Below are 15,594 nucleotides of genomic sequence, written 5' to 3'. Positions count from 1 at the left end.
TCCCCTCCCTCCTTTCCCCTCCCTCCTTTCACCTCTCCCTCCACCTCTCCCCCTCCCCCATTCCCAGCTTGGGTCACTGTCTGTATGGAGTTTTTAAATTCTCCCTGTGTCTCAGTGGGTTTCCTCCGGGTGCTCCAATTTTCTCGCGCAGTCCAAATTTGCGCGGGTTAGGTTGATTGGCCATGCCAAATTGCCCATAGTGTCCCGGGATGTGTAGGTGAGAGGGATTAGCGGGGTAAATGTGTGGGGTTGTGGGGATGGGGCCTGGGTGGGATTGTGGTTGGTGCAGAATCGATGGGCCGAATGGCCTCCATCTGCACTGAGGGGCTTCTGTGATACTGATTTCACCTCTTAAAAACATAAAACTTGGTATTTGTTTAAAAACTATTTGAGAGGTCGTTAAGTTTATCTAGTACAACCGAGTGGCCAAGAAACTGGAGCACCTGGAGGAAACCCACGCAGACATGGGAAGAACGTGCAAGCTCTACACAGACATGACCCAAGCTGGGAATCGAACCTGGGTCCCTGACGCTGTGAAGTAGCAGTGCTAACCACTGTGCTACCGTGCCGCCCTATTCCAGACTCCAAAGATGTGCAGGTTAGGTACATATTCTGGGTCAAGAGACCAGTTACTCGAGAATAGAAACAAACGAGCAGGAATTTATAGTGTTAATTGTCCTGGTGATGTCTTGGGACAAAAATGATCTAATGGGAAGCATTTTCATGAGAAGCATTCTTTTTGAGGACATTTTCTCACAAAGATGAGAGGATTTCTGAAGTAATTGTTACACCCTTTTAAGCATTGGCAACAGCCGAGTTTCTGGGGATACTTGAAAATTAGTCACAATTAGACATTTTGCTGATGCGCCTAAGATTAAAATGAGGAGTCAAAAGGTCAAACTTTCATCTTTCCAGGGTGGCTAATGAGTCTATGTGGATGTGTGGGTGTATGGTGCTGTGGGTCCGTGTGATGTACTTCACTGCAGACATGCATCTCTTATCTCAGATTTTTTACTTGCCCTTCATCAATACACTTCCCTTCTTAAATCATTTATACTTTGTGCTTGACAAGTTGGTGGAAACTGTCTACAGCAATATCATCACTGGTGTTGCTCATAGCTGCTCACAGAATGAATAGAAAAAGAAAAACATGCATTGACATAATACCTTCCCTGACATCAGGTACTCCCAAAGCCAACAAAGTCCCTTTGATGTGTAGCTGCTGTTCTCGTGTGATAAAATACAGCAACCAAGATACATACATCCAAGCTGCACAAAAAGAAATGAGATGAATGACTGTGTAATCTGTGTTTGGTGGTGATGCTTTAGAGTTTATTTATTGGTATAACAAGTAGGCTTCCATTAACACTGCAATGAAGTTACTGTGAAAATCCCCTTGTCGCCACATTCCGGCTCCTGTTTGGGTGCACTGAGGGAGAATTTAGCATGGCCAATGCACCTAATCAGCACGTCTTTCGGACTGTGGGAGGAAACCAGAGCACCCGGAGGAAACCCACGCAGACACGGGGAGAACATGCAGACTCCACACAGACAGTGACCCAAGCTGGGAATCGAACCCGGGTCCCTTGCACTGTGAGGCAGTAGCGCTATCCACTGTGCTAATGTGCCATTGGACAGAACATTTGAGAATTCCCTGCTCTTTGAATAGTGCCATGGGATCTTTAATGTTCATCTCAGAGGCCGGATGGAGTCTCTCTTTATTGTCGCCCCATCTGACTGATGGCGCCTCCAATAGGGCAGCACTCCAGTCTGAGCAGGAGTGAGGCTTGAACTTACCACCTGCTGACTCAGAGACATTAGTGCTACCACCGAGTCAAGGCTGACATGAACAGGTTGATCAGAACGTCACTTAATCTTTTTATATTACTCATTCAGAACTTGCCTGGGGCTCTGTTTTATATCTGCCTGCACTCACTGTGTGCCTGAGTTTGGATACTCAGCAGATTGGGGCTTCTGTCCATATTTCGCCACGACATTGTGCTGCGCACCAGTATTCCACCACACTGACCCTGACGAGGATTTCTGACCTTATACAGACATTTATTGCTCACAGAATTTATGTGTAAAGAAGCTGTAGTCAAATTCTAAGATTCCACACAGATTCAGCACTAGTAATACGTTTTCTGTTCCTGTTAGACTCCCCCCTTTTACTTTGCTGAAACAGTTTTTATTGAGGTGTTTATTGAGTTAATTTTGGGAAGACCATATTTGTTTCATTTACAATTTTTTATGTTATCTGTGTTTGCCTTTTTTGCTCTCTTGAGGGTGGCATGGTGGCACAGTGGTTAGCACTGCTGCCTCACGTCGCCGGGGACCCTGGTGCGATTCCCGGCTTGGATCACTGTCTGTGCGGAGTCTGCACGTTCTCCCCGTGTCTGCGTGGGGTTCCTCTGGGTGCTCCGGTTTCCTCCCACAGTCCGAAAGACGTGCCAGTTAGGTGCATTGGCCATGCTAAATTCTCCCTCAGTGTACCTGAACAGGCGCTGGAGTGTGGCGACTAGGGATTTTCACAGTAACTTCATTGCAGTGTTATTGTAAGCCTACTTGTGACACTAATAAATAAACTTAAAAAAACCTGAAGATACTTTTACTCCATAATGGAAATAGTTCCATGGCTGCAACTTTTCTCGCCTAAGTGGCAATTGTGAATGTGTGAAACTAAATGGTGAACATTAGTAGGCTGGTAGACTGTTGTGTGATCATCATAGCTGAACTTGCCATACACGCACACTGTCCATTAGGGAGTCACTGAAATGTGACCCAGAGTTGGAATCCTTGGTTGCGCTTTCGCTGTTCTTGCTCAGTAGCTTTTGTGGCTAGTTATAGAATGTTTGTCAATGTTCTGGTTCAGATCAGATAAATTGGCTGGGGATCAAATTTGGAACTTTCTGGTCTGTATGGTATAGTTCGGTGTACAGTTAGTAATTGAACTATTGGGGGAATTTGTAGCTGGTCTTCTGTATTTTTCCTCGTCATTTTTTGGAGGATTAGTGCTGCAAGTGCTATTGATCCACACTGACCATGTATTGAGGGATTAAGTGTTACTTAAACATTAGGTTTCTGAGTGTATTTTCATAGCCAGTTACTGGGAAATAATATAGAATCAATTTTATTTTCAACTAGCACATTTTATCATCAATTAAACTTGCATCCAGATACAGTAAAGCCTCATTACAGTTCACAGAATTGTTACGGCAAAGAGGGAGGCCATGTGGCCCATTATGTCTGCAGTGACTCTCCAAATGAGCATTACGACATAGTGCCATTCTCCTACCTTTTCTATTCAAGTATTGTTTCTATCCAAGTAATTATCTAATGCCCTCTTGAATGCCTCGATTGAGCCTGCTTCCACCACACTTCCAGGCAGAGCATTCCAGACCCAAACCACTCGTTGTGTGCAAATGTTTTTTCTCAAATCGCGTTGTCTTCTTTTGCAAATTATTTTAAATCTGTGCCCTCTCATTCTTGATTCTTCTACAAGCAGGGACAATTTCTCCTTATCTACTCTATCCAGCCCCATCATGATTTTGAACATCTCTATCAAATTTCCTCTCAGCCATCTTCTTCCCAAGGAAAACAGTCCAACTCAAGATGGAAATGAGGAGCAACTTCCTCTCAGTAGGCCATTGGTCCTTGGAATTCTCTCCCACATCCAAAGCCATTCAAGAATTTGTTGTAACAGGAAATTTAAACAACATTTTTTCCATGATCCATTGGTTTTGTCAACAGTAAAAATAGAAGGAAAGGAACCTCAGTGCTTCAAAAGGAGGAGAGTGCAGGAGTTTAGTTTTAGAAACCTCTAGCAGAGGAAATGTCTACTTCAGAGGTAGAAGCTGCAGGAAACCATCAGGTAAAACAGGGAACATAGTAAATGGCTTGCTACCTCCCCCTTCCTGCTCCAGTGGGAAACATTTCAGAGTGTTGGAATGTGTTGGAAATGGCAGATGGAGTTCAATCCTGATAAATATGAAGTGATGCATTTTGGTAGAAATAATGTAGGGAGGAGCTACACGATAAATGGAAGAACCATAAAGGGTGTGGATACGCAGAGGGACCTGGGTGTGCAAGTTCACAGATCCTTGAAGGTGACGTCACAGGTGGAGAAGGTGGTGAAGAAGGCATATGGCATGCTTGCCTTTATAGGACGGGGCATAGAGTATAAAAGTTGGGGCCTGATGTTGCAGATGTATAGAACGTTGGTTCGGCCGCATTTGGAATACTGCGTCCAGTTCTGGTCGCCACACTACCAGAAGGACGTGGAGGCTTTGGAGAGAGTACAGAGGAGGTTTACCAGGATGTTGCCTGGTATGGAGGGGCTTAATTATGAGGAGAGATTGGGTAAACTGGGGTTGTTCTCCCTGGAAAGACGGAGGATGAGGGGAGACTTAATAGAGGTGTATAAAATTATGAAAGGCATAGATTGGGTGAACGGCGGGAAGCTTTTCCCCAGGTCGGCGGTGACGTTCACGAGGAGTCATAGGTTCAAGGTGAAGGGGGGGAGGTTTAACACAGATATCAGAAGGACATATTTTACACAGAGGGCGGTGGGGGCCTGGAATGCGCTGCCAGGCAAGGTGGTGGAGGCGGACACACTGGGAACGTTTAAGACTTATCTAGACAGCCATATGAACGGAGTGGGAATGGAGGGATACAAAAGAATGGTCTAGTTTGGACCAGGGAGCGGCACGGGCTTGGAGGGCCGAAGGGCCTGTTCCTGTGCTGTATTGTTCTTTGTTCTTTGTTTTTGCAGTTAGTTATATAACACAAATTTTGAATTAGTCATTGACAATTTCAATAAATTGTCCCTGGGTCTAAGTTTAAAAAAAAATGTCTATGAAACAGGAGCACTTTCCTTCAAAATTTACGTATTTATAATATTGGCATTCATATGTTTTAATAAGATTATTTATTTTTAAAATTGTATTCGTTTTCCTTCAAATACCCAAAGTGATTTAAAAAAGGGTTACATTCCCTATGCTGAGATAGGTCCTCAAGACAATCATTTACCTCAGAAGAAAGCTTTAGAAGATTCAGGTAACATTCAATGCCTTCCAGTGCTTTTAAACCTCATCATATGGAACAGTGATAATGTTCAAGATCCTGTGATGGAACAGAACATAACACTATATTTTTATAAAAACATATCCTCGTTGCTATTTCTCAGTTTGCAATTGACCTTTTGGCTGAACAAAGACCATTAAGATAGCTGATACTGTGTCTGTGAGTCACCAGAACAAATGAAGCCACTTTAGAGATGTCACACCTCGTGTTGCTAGGGGATCAGGGGCTGGAAGACTGTGGGGTGTCGGGGGGGGGGATGCACATAGCAGGGGTGACATACGGGAACGATGCCAGGACAGGATGGATGCTTACTTTTGCTGCCTGAATGAGGTCATTCATCTTGCTGCACTGGTGGCTGCTCCTGCGTGCCTGTGCACCGCTACTGCTACCCAGGCCACTCTGCCTTCCCTACCCCTGGCTTGATGCCCGTCCGGGGGGAAGAAAGTGCCCCATCTCTCCTTCCCCGGGTTTGAGTGACGTCCCAGCTTTCCCTCTGTAAATCTTGGAGCAGTCCTACCAGCAGCCATCTTCCTGCTATGACTGCATGTGTGTCCATTGTTGGAACTTACATGGAGCTCTCCCATGTTAAGGGTGCTCAGCTGTAGGCAGTTTGGGCAACTTGCATGCCTGTTGGGCCATTCCAACGAGATTACATGCAGGTTGCTTTGTTATAATGAGGGGGGAGCCAAGGGGAACTTTGCAGGGGTGCTAAAGGGGGAGGGGGAAAGGTTCTACTATGGTGATCAGGAGGAGGGGGGAGAGGGGGATCATTATGTGTGGGGGGGGGCAGGGGTGCTGGATGATGTCCATGAGGGGTGCTGTTGTCTGAGGAGGGAAGGGGGTCTTATGTCTGTGGCGGGGTGGGAGGGGGGAGGAGTGGTGTGGGGGGGAATGCTGACAGGAGGGCTCCCATTTTGCTGGTTTCAGAACGCATACGTAATAGCGCCCTCTGGGGTGGGGGTGATATGCTACTGTGGTGATCAGGGGACGAGGGGGATCTCTGCAATCGGGGGAGGTGGAAGAGGGGGTAGAGGGAGAACTCTGCAATCAGGGAGGACAGGAGAGGGTGTAGAGGGAGAACTCTATAATCAGGGAAGGAGAAGGGGAAGGGAGAGAGTGGGATCTCTGCAATCAGGGGGAGGGCGTGAAGAGTGCGGACTCTGCAATCGGGGAAGGTGGGTGAAAGGAGAAATGTGCAAGGGTGATGTGGCAGGGTGATGGGTTGTGTCCTTGGAGAGGCAATTGTGTGGGGGATGGGCGATGTCCATGAGGGGTGCCGATGTCTGTTGAAAGGGGGAGGCCTATGTCCCTGGCAGAGGCGGTCCTGGTAGGAGAGCTCCAATTTCTCTGGTTTTGAGGCCCATGCACAATAGCGCCCTCCAAGCTGGGCAGCCGGCTTGCGGGCGAGATTGCCCAGCTCCCTCTCCCTATTGGTGGGAATAAGATTGTGCATCATTTTTTGCATTAAGTGGTGTAAGATTTCATTTGTTGCCTCGCCAGAAAAATGGCCTGAAACTCCCATTTTCACGCTCTTTCGGCACTTAGAATTTTTTGGTAAGATAGCCCCGAAGTCTCAGTTGCCCTTGGTGACAGCTCTATTGCAGATATGGAAAATCAAGTGAGCCTTTTAAATCTACCTTGTTCCACTGAAAAGTCGGGAAATGGGGTTAGTCCACCTATGTAGAGCAATATGCTGCCAGCATGGACTCAATTTGATGTCTGCGGTGCTCCATTTGTTATTTTCCTTTCTTATTGTTCAGTTTTATTTATTTATGAAGGCGAAACAAATTATTGTCATGTGATGAAATGTTTTCCCATTCTTGCATCCAGTCTCAGCACCAAGAACTCTCAAGCCAGATATAAGATGGAATTTTGTTGCAGAGTTAAGCTTTACTCCAACAATGAGTCTTAACCACAAACTTGAAACAGCACTCGCCGTTATTCTAGCGTAACGTTTGAATTTCCTACACAACCCATGACAACATAGTGATGTGACAAGAAGATGTCACATGTGTAAAGATGTGTCTCACAGAATCCAAGGTATAATGCAATATTTTTACTATGTATTTAAACTAAAAATGTCTTAAAATTGACTACAATTTGCTGCATCTTAAAAAATAATTATTTTGATTTGATTTATTATTGCCACATGTATTGGGATACAGGAAAAAGTATTGTTTCTTGCGCACGATACAGACTAAGCATACCGTTCATAGAGTACATGGGGGAGAAGGAAAGGAGAGGGTGGAGAATGTAGTGTTACAGCCACAGCAAGGGTGTGAAAAAAGGTTAGCTTAATATAAAGTAGGTCCATTCAAAAGTCTGATGGCAGCAGGGAAAAAACTGTCCTTGAGTCGACTGGTACGTGACTTCAGACTTCTGTATCTTTTTCCTCATGGAAGAAAGTGGAAGAGAGTATGACTGTGGTGCGTGGGATCCTTGATTATGTTGGCTGCTTTTCCGAGGCAGTGGGAAGTGTAGATGGAATCAGTGGAGGGGAGGCTGGTTTGCCTGATGGACTGGGCTTCGTTCACGATCCATTGCAGTTTCTTGCGGTCTTGTCTGATGAAGTAATATACAAATCTGCATGGAGTGGCTGTTCTTGGGCAGTCTGGGGGAATGAAGAACTGAGCGTCCCCCTTTCCGGCACACACTATATTTCATTCCAATTCACTTCATACATAGGAGGTTCAAGTCTACTTCTGGAGAGTACCTTTTGCTGTAAGTACAAATTAAGGGACTTCAGAAACAGCCCAAATTATAACTTTAAATTGCGGATGAATTGTGGATTCTGTTATACTGTGCCCTGAAGCATATTTGGTGCTGGCTGAGATTGCCCTAATTTACTTCTTGGATACAACTGTGTAGAGGCAGAGATTCCACCTTTATCAGTCTGAGAAGGATTGGAACCTAACTCCCAAAGCTGAAACCGATGTGGCTACATGGTTTCTACCATCATCCCCACGCCCCCATCCACCTTTGATGTCCTGCTTTTTGAGCTCATTTGTAATACATTAAAGGCAAGCGCTTTAGGGATACATTAAATGGATTACTGCTTCAGCAGTGATTTTAAATATTTGTGTAATTGAATGCACATAGCTACGAGAAATGTCAGGCATTTCCTATTGACTGGCCGAAGTTGTTTAATACTTGGAACAGCTATCACTGTTTGAGAGTGCAGACTTTCATTTGATCATATCTTGACTGAATTTGAAACCAGGTCTTGGATGCTAATAGCATTCCAAAATATTCTGTGCCCTGCAATTTCATGCTTGCTCTTTAATTAAAACTGCCCATTAACTTACTCTACCCCTGTCTGTCAGAATCGATCTATCTTCTTTTCCGATGTACGGTTCTCCCAATGTTACAATTTGGAAGACAAATGAGAAACGCAGGATTTGACATGAAGCTGTTTCTGTATATTGATGCCTCAGTATTTTAAGCACTCTGACCCCAGGATTGGGTGTGGTACTTCACCGTCTGGCATTTAAATTCTGCTCTCTTTGTTCCTTCTGTCTTGCTGCCAAGTTTCGGTGATACTGGCCAGCAGTGTGATTTCTGCTTCGTTGATCTGGGTGAATCTTTTTTTAACATAAATAAGGGATGGCCCACAGAGAATTAAACCCATAGCTGCTGCAACCTGGCAATCGCGCTCGCAAGGTCGTGCCTGCAAAGTTTTTTTTTTCGGTGATCCCCCTGGAAAAGCTTAGCTCTGCAAAACTTTCAATTGTGAGTTAGTGGGTGGAATTTTCCAAAATAATGGCCAAGTGTCACGTTCTGACTAGAAACTGCTGTATTTCTCCCCAGAATCACAGCCAGGTTTTCACTCCAGATCTTCTGATACTTCGTCAAAAAAAAGCATGGGGGTGGGGGGGGCAGAGGTTGCTGTTTTGTGTCTAGCGGGTTGGGGCCTGATAGAGCCAGCAAGGCCGGCTCCACAGAGATTGGTGTGCCGTTTTTAAAGGTCGTCCCAATCAAAATGTCAAGTTGAAGCCTCCCCATGGACATGGCGGTACCGGCACGGGCAGCACAGTGGTTAGTACTGCTGCCTCACAGCGGCAGGGAGCCAGGTTCGATTCCAGGCTTGGAACACTGCACGTTCTCCCAATGTCTGCGTGGCTTTCCTCCAGGTGCTCCCACAGTCTGAAAGACATGCTGGTTAGGAGTATTGGCCATGCCAAATACTCCTTCAGTATACCAAACAGGTGCCAGAGTGTGGCGACTAGGGGATTTTCACAGGAACTTCATTGCAGTATTGATGTAAGCCTACTTGTGACGCTAATAAATAAAACGAAATGCAGGCACAACACCCCCCCCCCCCCCCCCCACCCCCCCCCCCTCCCCACAACATAATGGAAACACCCCCATGAGGTACTCCAGAAGCCCTGACCCCTCCCCGGCAGTGCCAACCAGGTTAGGGGTGCCAGAACAGCTATGTCCCACACCACCCGGGGGCTATACTCTGCGCCCCCATGGTCATCACGACTGCTTTCCATTTTTGTCATGCCAGTGGTGGCAGTGGGCGCGCATGCGCGCGGAGGGAGAATCTGACTTAGCCCGAAACAACAACGTAAAGCCATGTAATCATATTGAAATGCATTCTGAGGGCATGAACCTGGAAAGGAAGTGAACCTGTTCACATCATCAAGGAGGGCCCGCTTAGAAATCTCGCCAACGCAAATCCTGGTATGTCTCTCGGGCTCAGAGAATCGTACCGACTGAATCAGAAGCGAATAACCAAAATCATGGACGTTTGTTTGTGAATACAAGTTACAACTTTTGTGCTAATTGCATCTTTATGTTGCAGGGCTCATTTCTTGGAAGTCTGTAATCTGACAGTGTTTGATCTTTAGAGGCAGATGCAATAAGAGGATGCTTACTGGCTGTTGTGTAAAAGCAGCTAATGTAAAACACCACATGAAAGAAACTCCATAATTAATATTTGAAGGATTTTTAAAAAAAGTCAGTGCACAAGTGGCAGTGCAGAAGTGTATTATTTTTGCACTATTTTTGCTCATTGCTTTGATTCATCTTTTTGGTGTCCTTCTTTTCAGCACCTTTTGATTTTCTCTGCTTATTCTTCCCCTGTCTCCCCTGCCCCATTTATCTATCTCTCATTGCCTCTGTGCCTTGCTCACGTTTCCTTTATTTCCTACCCTACCCACCGCCATTTCCCTTTCACTTATTAACTTTGTTCTCTGCCCTTTTGACTATCAGGGTTTCATGCACCACTATATTATGTGATTACTTTCATGATTGTGCAATATTCTTGTTGGCAATTTTCCTGCTATCCTCAATCTCTGCTCCTATCAGTAAACTAATTTACATAACATCAGCATAAAGTGTTTCGCATCTGGTCTGAGATTACTTGACAAACTTCTGATGCAAAATGTGGGAAGATAATACTGCCTTCCAGTTTCAGCAGCTCAATAAATCATTCTGGAAGTGATACTTATTATAGGTTATTACTGTGAATCTGTTTTTAAGATAGATTGAATCCATATTTGGAAGAATGCTATAACAGTTAAAGAAAAGTGAATCTGACTCAATGCATGGTATTGTCTCGCTGAAAGGCCAAAGATGTTGAATGAAGCAGCAGCTCCTGGGGGGATCTGTCTGAGTATTATAAGCTTTGATGAGGAGTGCCGTTCTTTGATCTGGAATAATCTATCAGAGGTTTCAAAATGTTTGGTAATTTTTCTTGTCATGAATTGTGACCTTCAGTGAGTCACAGTCTTCAGGAATTTTCACAGGTTTGAATTGAATTTTTAATAAAATGTGCTGTCACGTACCAACTGACTCAAGAGCAGCTTCTTCCATCAGACTTGCTGCTGCCATCAGATTTTTGAATGAATCTACCTCATATTAAGTTGACCTTTCTCTACACGCTATGACTGTAACACAATATTCTGCACCCTCTCCTGTCCTACTCCCCAATGTATTCTATGAACGGTATGCTTTGCCTGTACAGCATGCAAGAAAGAATACTTTTCACTGTATAGAATCATAGAATCCTATAGCAAAAGGAGGCCACAATCCCACCCATCGCCATAATCCCACCATTTACCCGAGCTAGTCCCTCTGTCACTAAGGGGCAATTTAGCATGGCCAATCCACCTAACCCACACATCTTTGGACTGTGAGGGGAAACTGGAGCACCTGGAGGAAACCCACGCAGACACAGGGAGAATGTGCAAACTCCATACAGACAGTGACCCAAGCCAGGAATCGAACCCGGGTCCCTGATGCTGTGAGGCAGCCGTGCTAACCACTGTGTTACCGTGCCACCCCAATGTATTATTATCCCAATACATGTGATGATAATAAATCAAATAAATCAAGGTGCAATGGCCCAAGAACCCTGCTGTTGGAAGCTGTTTGACACTAAAACCAATTTCATTTCAATTTTTTTGTTAAAAATGATGTGGAGTTTCTCTTCCAAACTTAAGGTTTTCTATATTTCTGCCTCCTTTTTAAAAAAAAAGTATTTTTTCTTTTTCTGCTCCCCCTATGTCATACCCATATAAACAAGCACTTACGGTCAGGTTCCTAACGATGACCTGTTTTGAACAGACACTAAAGGTGTGTGGTTCACTCCCTTTTTAATCAATCAGATAAGCCATTTTGCTGAAAAGACTGATGTCTACTTGAAGAGTGAACAGTTGCCGAGATATCATCGCTGCTTTCCTCCCTGAACCTCTGCACAGAGTGATTTCTCATCCTCGGTGATCTCAAACTCCATCTCATCTTATGTTCACCATCCTCTAATAGTCTTTCAATCTTCCCCTCGATCAAAGCTCCCCAGTTCATTATCACAGCCACTCCAATGATCTAAGCATCTCATGTGGCCTCACTACGTCCATCATATCAATCACGTTAAGGCCATCTCTGACCAGCTCCTTGTATTACACTCCACCAACACCACCATTCCACGTCCTATTCCTACTTCCCTGTGTCTATCTCTGGGAAAAATAAATCTTTAAAAATTAATCTATAGCTGCACTTTCAAAATCCCAATGGGCTAGCCAATGGTCCTCAGCTCAGGTTTCTGCAGCTGCTAATTTGCTCAACCGCACCCTCACTTCCAGTATGACTGCTCACTCTTCCAGAATGATTCTAGAGGGCAAAAAGTAGCCCGCAGACACATATCTCCCCTATATCCTCTACCCTTACCTCTACCAATAAGTCAAGGAGTTCATTGACTTATTTGTCTCTAAAAGAATCTAGAACCCTACAGTGCAGAAGGAGGCCATTCGGCCCATCGAGTCTGCACCGACCAGGCCCTATCCCCATTTACCCTAGCTATTCCCCCTGACACTAAGAGGCAATTTAGCATGGCCAAACCACTTAACCCGCACATCTTTGGACTGTGGGAGGAAACTGGAGCACCCAGAGGAAACCCACGCGGACATAGGGAGAACAATCACCCAAGTCGGGAATTGAACCCAGGTCCCTGGCACTGTGAGGCAACGGTGCTAACCACTGTGCCACCATGCCACCCCTACTCAGAAACCATTTGATCAATTCCCTCTGCCACCTTCCTCCCTTCTTCCTGAAGTTGAATGTTTCTCTTGTTTCTCTCTTGCCTCTCCCTTGCAACCCTCCCCAAGCTCATTTTACCCTCGAGACCCATCTCCTGCTGCCTCAGCCATATTCCCACTAAACTGTTGACTTCCTCACCTGTCCCTGCATGAGCTGATATTGTTGATGCTGCTATTTCTTCAGGTACTGTCCTTCTCTCCTTTACCTCTCCCTTCTCTTAAAGATATGCCCTTCGTATTCAACTCAGGTTTTGTCTTTCTCTCCTTTATCTCTACTTCTCTTAAAGATATGCCCTTGACATTCATGATAGCATGATCACACTTCAGTTTTCTGTAGAACGTAGGTGTTCAAGACACAAACTGATTTCAGGAGCTTCATTGCGACGTGTGAAAATGGTTTACCAGAAGTAAACAGAAGAGTTACTTGCAGATACTGTAACCAGTTTGACAGCTGCAATTGTAGGCGTAAAGAACTGTGAAGCGTTGCAGTGTATTCTGCTACACTAATAACTGTTTTAGTTCAGTCTATGGATTGCATATTGATCTTTGATAACATAGTTGCAGTTAATGAATTGTGTCTACGGAAATTACTTCTGTCAAGTAAGAATATCTCAGATTGGACTTTTTTCCCCATTTGCTGGTTACATATTGATGCTGTGGTTAGATCAGAGAAAGGCCTTCCAGAATAATATTACACAATTTACAGTGTCAGTTTGAAAACAGCTAGACATTATTTTGTTTTATTCTTGCCTGTTCTATTGTAGAATGGTTCCACATCAGTGCACAAAATATTGGAAAAGTGAAATTAAAACTGCAATACATGTTGCAGTGTTCTCTTGAAATACTTTAATTTTCTTGTCACTTTGTTGTTGCAAAGTGTACAATTTATAACACAGCATCCTTGCAGTGCAGAAGGAGGCCATTTGGCCCATCAAGCCTGCACCGACAACAATCCCATCCAGGCCCTATCCCTGCAACCTCACCTATTTACCCTGCTAATCCCCCGATACTAAGGGAAAATTTAGTATGGCCAATCAACCTAACCTGCACATCTTTGGAGTGTGGGAGGAAACCGGAGCGCTCGGAGGAAACCCACGCAGACATGGGAAGAATGTGCAAACTCCACACAAACAGTGACCCAAGGCAGGAACTGAACCCGGGTCCCTAGTGCTGTGAGGCAACAGTGCTAACCAGTGTTAATTTAGGAAGTATATGCCTCTGAGCATCGTGTATGCAACCTGAGAAGCGCAAATAAATGCATTTTCCTCTATTTCTGCAAAACTACACATCTACCATTTGAATCCTCTTCAAGTATCTGATTGGATTGCCTTCTGATGGGTTGTAGGAGCTATAGACCTATTCTGGAAGTTGTTGAACATGTAACTTAGAGCTGATGTGAAGCTTTGTCAAATGAACATCAAGGAGTTCTCCTCTGGTTGTTAAATGTATTGCACTGCAACTCTGTATTTATAAAACACAGCAATGTTGCTTTAACAGACCAAACTGGTGTAGCATCAGCACATGTGATTTACTGCACTTTCTGTTAAACCATTTACTGGAGTCACGCTCACTGCGCAGCATCGTTAGGAAAGTTTTGCAGATTTCAGCACTTTTAAAAATCCTCTGTAGCAGCATTTTTGCAGGTGTGTTCTGAATGGCCCACAAAGAGATGTGTGTCCCAACCAAACACATCTCACAGGCCTGTAGAGACCAACATCTGATGACAAACAAGAGAGGGGAGAGTAGTCCATGGAGCTTTATTCTGCTCAGAGCATTCAGGAAAGGATGATGGAATCATAAAATTCCTACAGTGCAGAAGGAGGCCATTCGGCCCATCGAGTCAGCACTGACTCTCCGACAGAGCATCTTACCCAGGCCCACACCCCGCCCTATTCCCTGAACCCCATGCATTTACCCTGTTAATCCCCCTAACCTACACATCTAGGGACATTAAGGGGCAATTTAGCATGGCCAATCCACCCCACCTGCACATCTTTGGACTGTGGGAGGAAACCGGAGCACCCGGAGGAAACCCATGCAGACACGGAGAGAACGTGCAAACTCCACACAGATGGAAAGGACTGGAAAAAATTGGAAGATTACAAAGGAAAAATAAAAAAAACTGATTGATTAAGTTTCCTTTCTTATTGAAAATGCATCAGAATTTCCATAAATAGAATCTGTCAAAGCTCTTCCCAATACCTTCATACTGTTTTTCATTCCTTTTTAGGGCGGCACGGTAGCACAGTGGTTAGCACTGCTGCTTCACAGCTCCAGGGTCCCGGGTTCGATTCCCAGCTCGGGTCACTGTCTGTGTGGAGTTTGCACATTCTCCTCGTGTCTGCGTGGGTTTCCTCCGGGTGCTCCGGTTTCCTCCCACAGTCCAAAGATGTGCGGGTTAGGTTGATTGGCCAGGTTAAAAATTGCCCCTTAGAGTCCTGATGCGTAGATTAGAGGGATTAGTGGGTAAATATGTGGGGGTAGGGTCTGGGTGGGATTGTGGTCGGTGCAGACTCGATGGGCCGAATGGCCTCCTTCTGCACTGTAGGGTTTCTAAAAAAAAAAAATCAGCTTCAGTAGGCAAGCCCGTGCTGCTTATAAATGGAAACTTGACTTGAAATCTGAAATATGCACAAGCAATAAAATGCATCAAAGCTAATACAGCCTAAACACCATGTGTTTTAAATCTCTAAACTGGTGGAGGTGCCATTCTGTCAGATCAAACAGCTCAGGCTAAAAAATAAATTCACAGAAGCAAGAATAAGTAACAAGTGCTTTCTCCATAGGTTCCTGATATGGGTAGCGGCACAGCAAAATAAAAAGTGGGGTATCAGCCTGATTCAATGAGGGTAATTTCCACAATGGTTGTACAGCCTGTCCACTATCTACAAGGCACAAGTCAGGAGTGTGATGGAATACTTCCCACTTGCCTGGATGGGTGCAGCTCTAACAACACTCAAGAAGCTTGACA

The 15,594-nt window shown here is 44.8% G+C and overlaps 1 protein-coding gene across 5 annotated transcripts in view; it reads left to right on the top strand.

Annotated features, from left to right (window-relative positions):
• The window catches only part of LOC144497430 (BTB/POZ domain-containing protein 19-like), a 183,111-nt gene that overhangs the window by 21,261 nt on the left and 146,256 nt on the right, over positions 1-15,594 (top strand). The gene's annotated exons all lie outside the window — the stretch shown is intronic.

Source organism: Mustelus asterias, chromosome 8 (assembly GCF_964213995.1).
Source record: "Mustelus asterias chromosome 8, sMusAst1.hap1.1, whole genome shotgun sequence".
NCBI lineage: Eukaryota > Metazoa > Chordata > Chondrichthyes > Carcharhiniformes > Triakidae > Mustelus > Mustelus asterias.
This window is presented reverse-complemented; position numbering and strand designations above follow the sequence as displayed.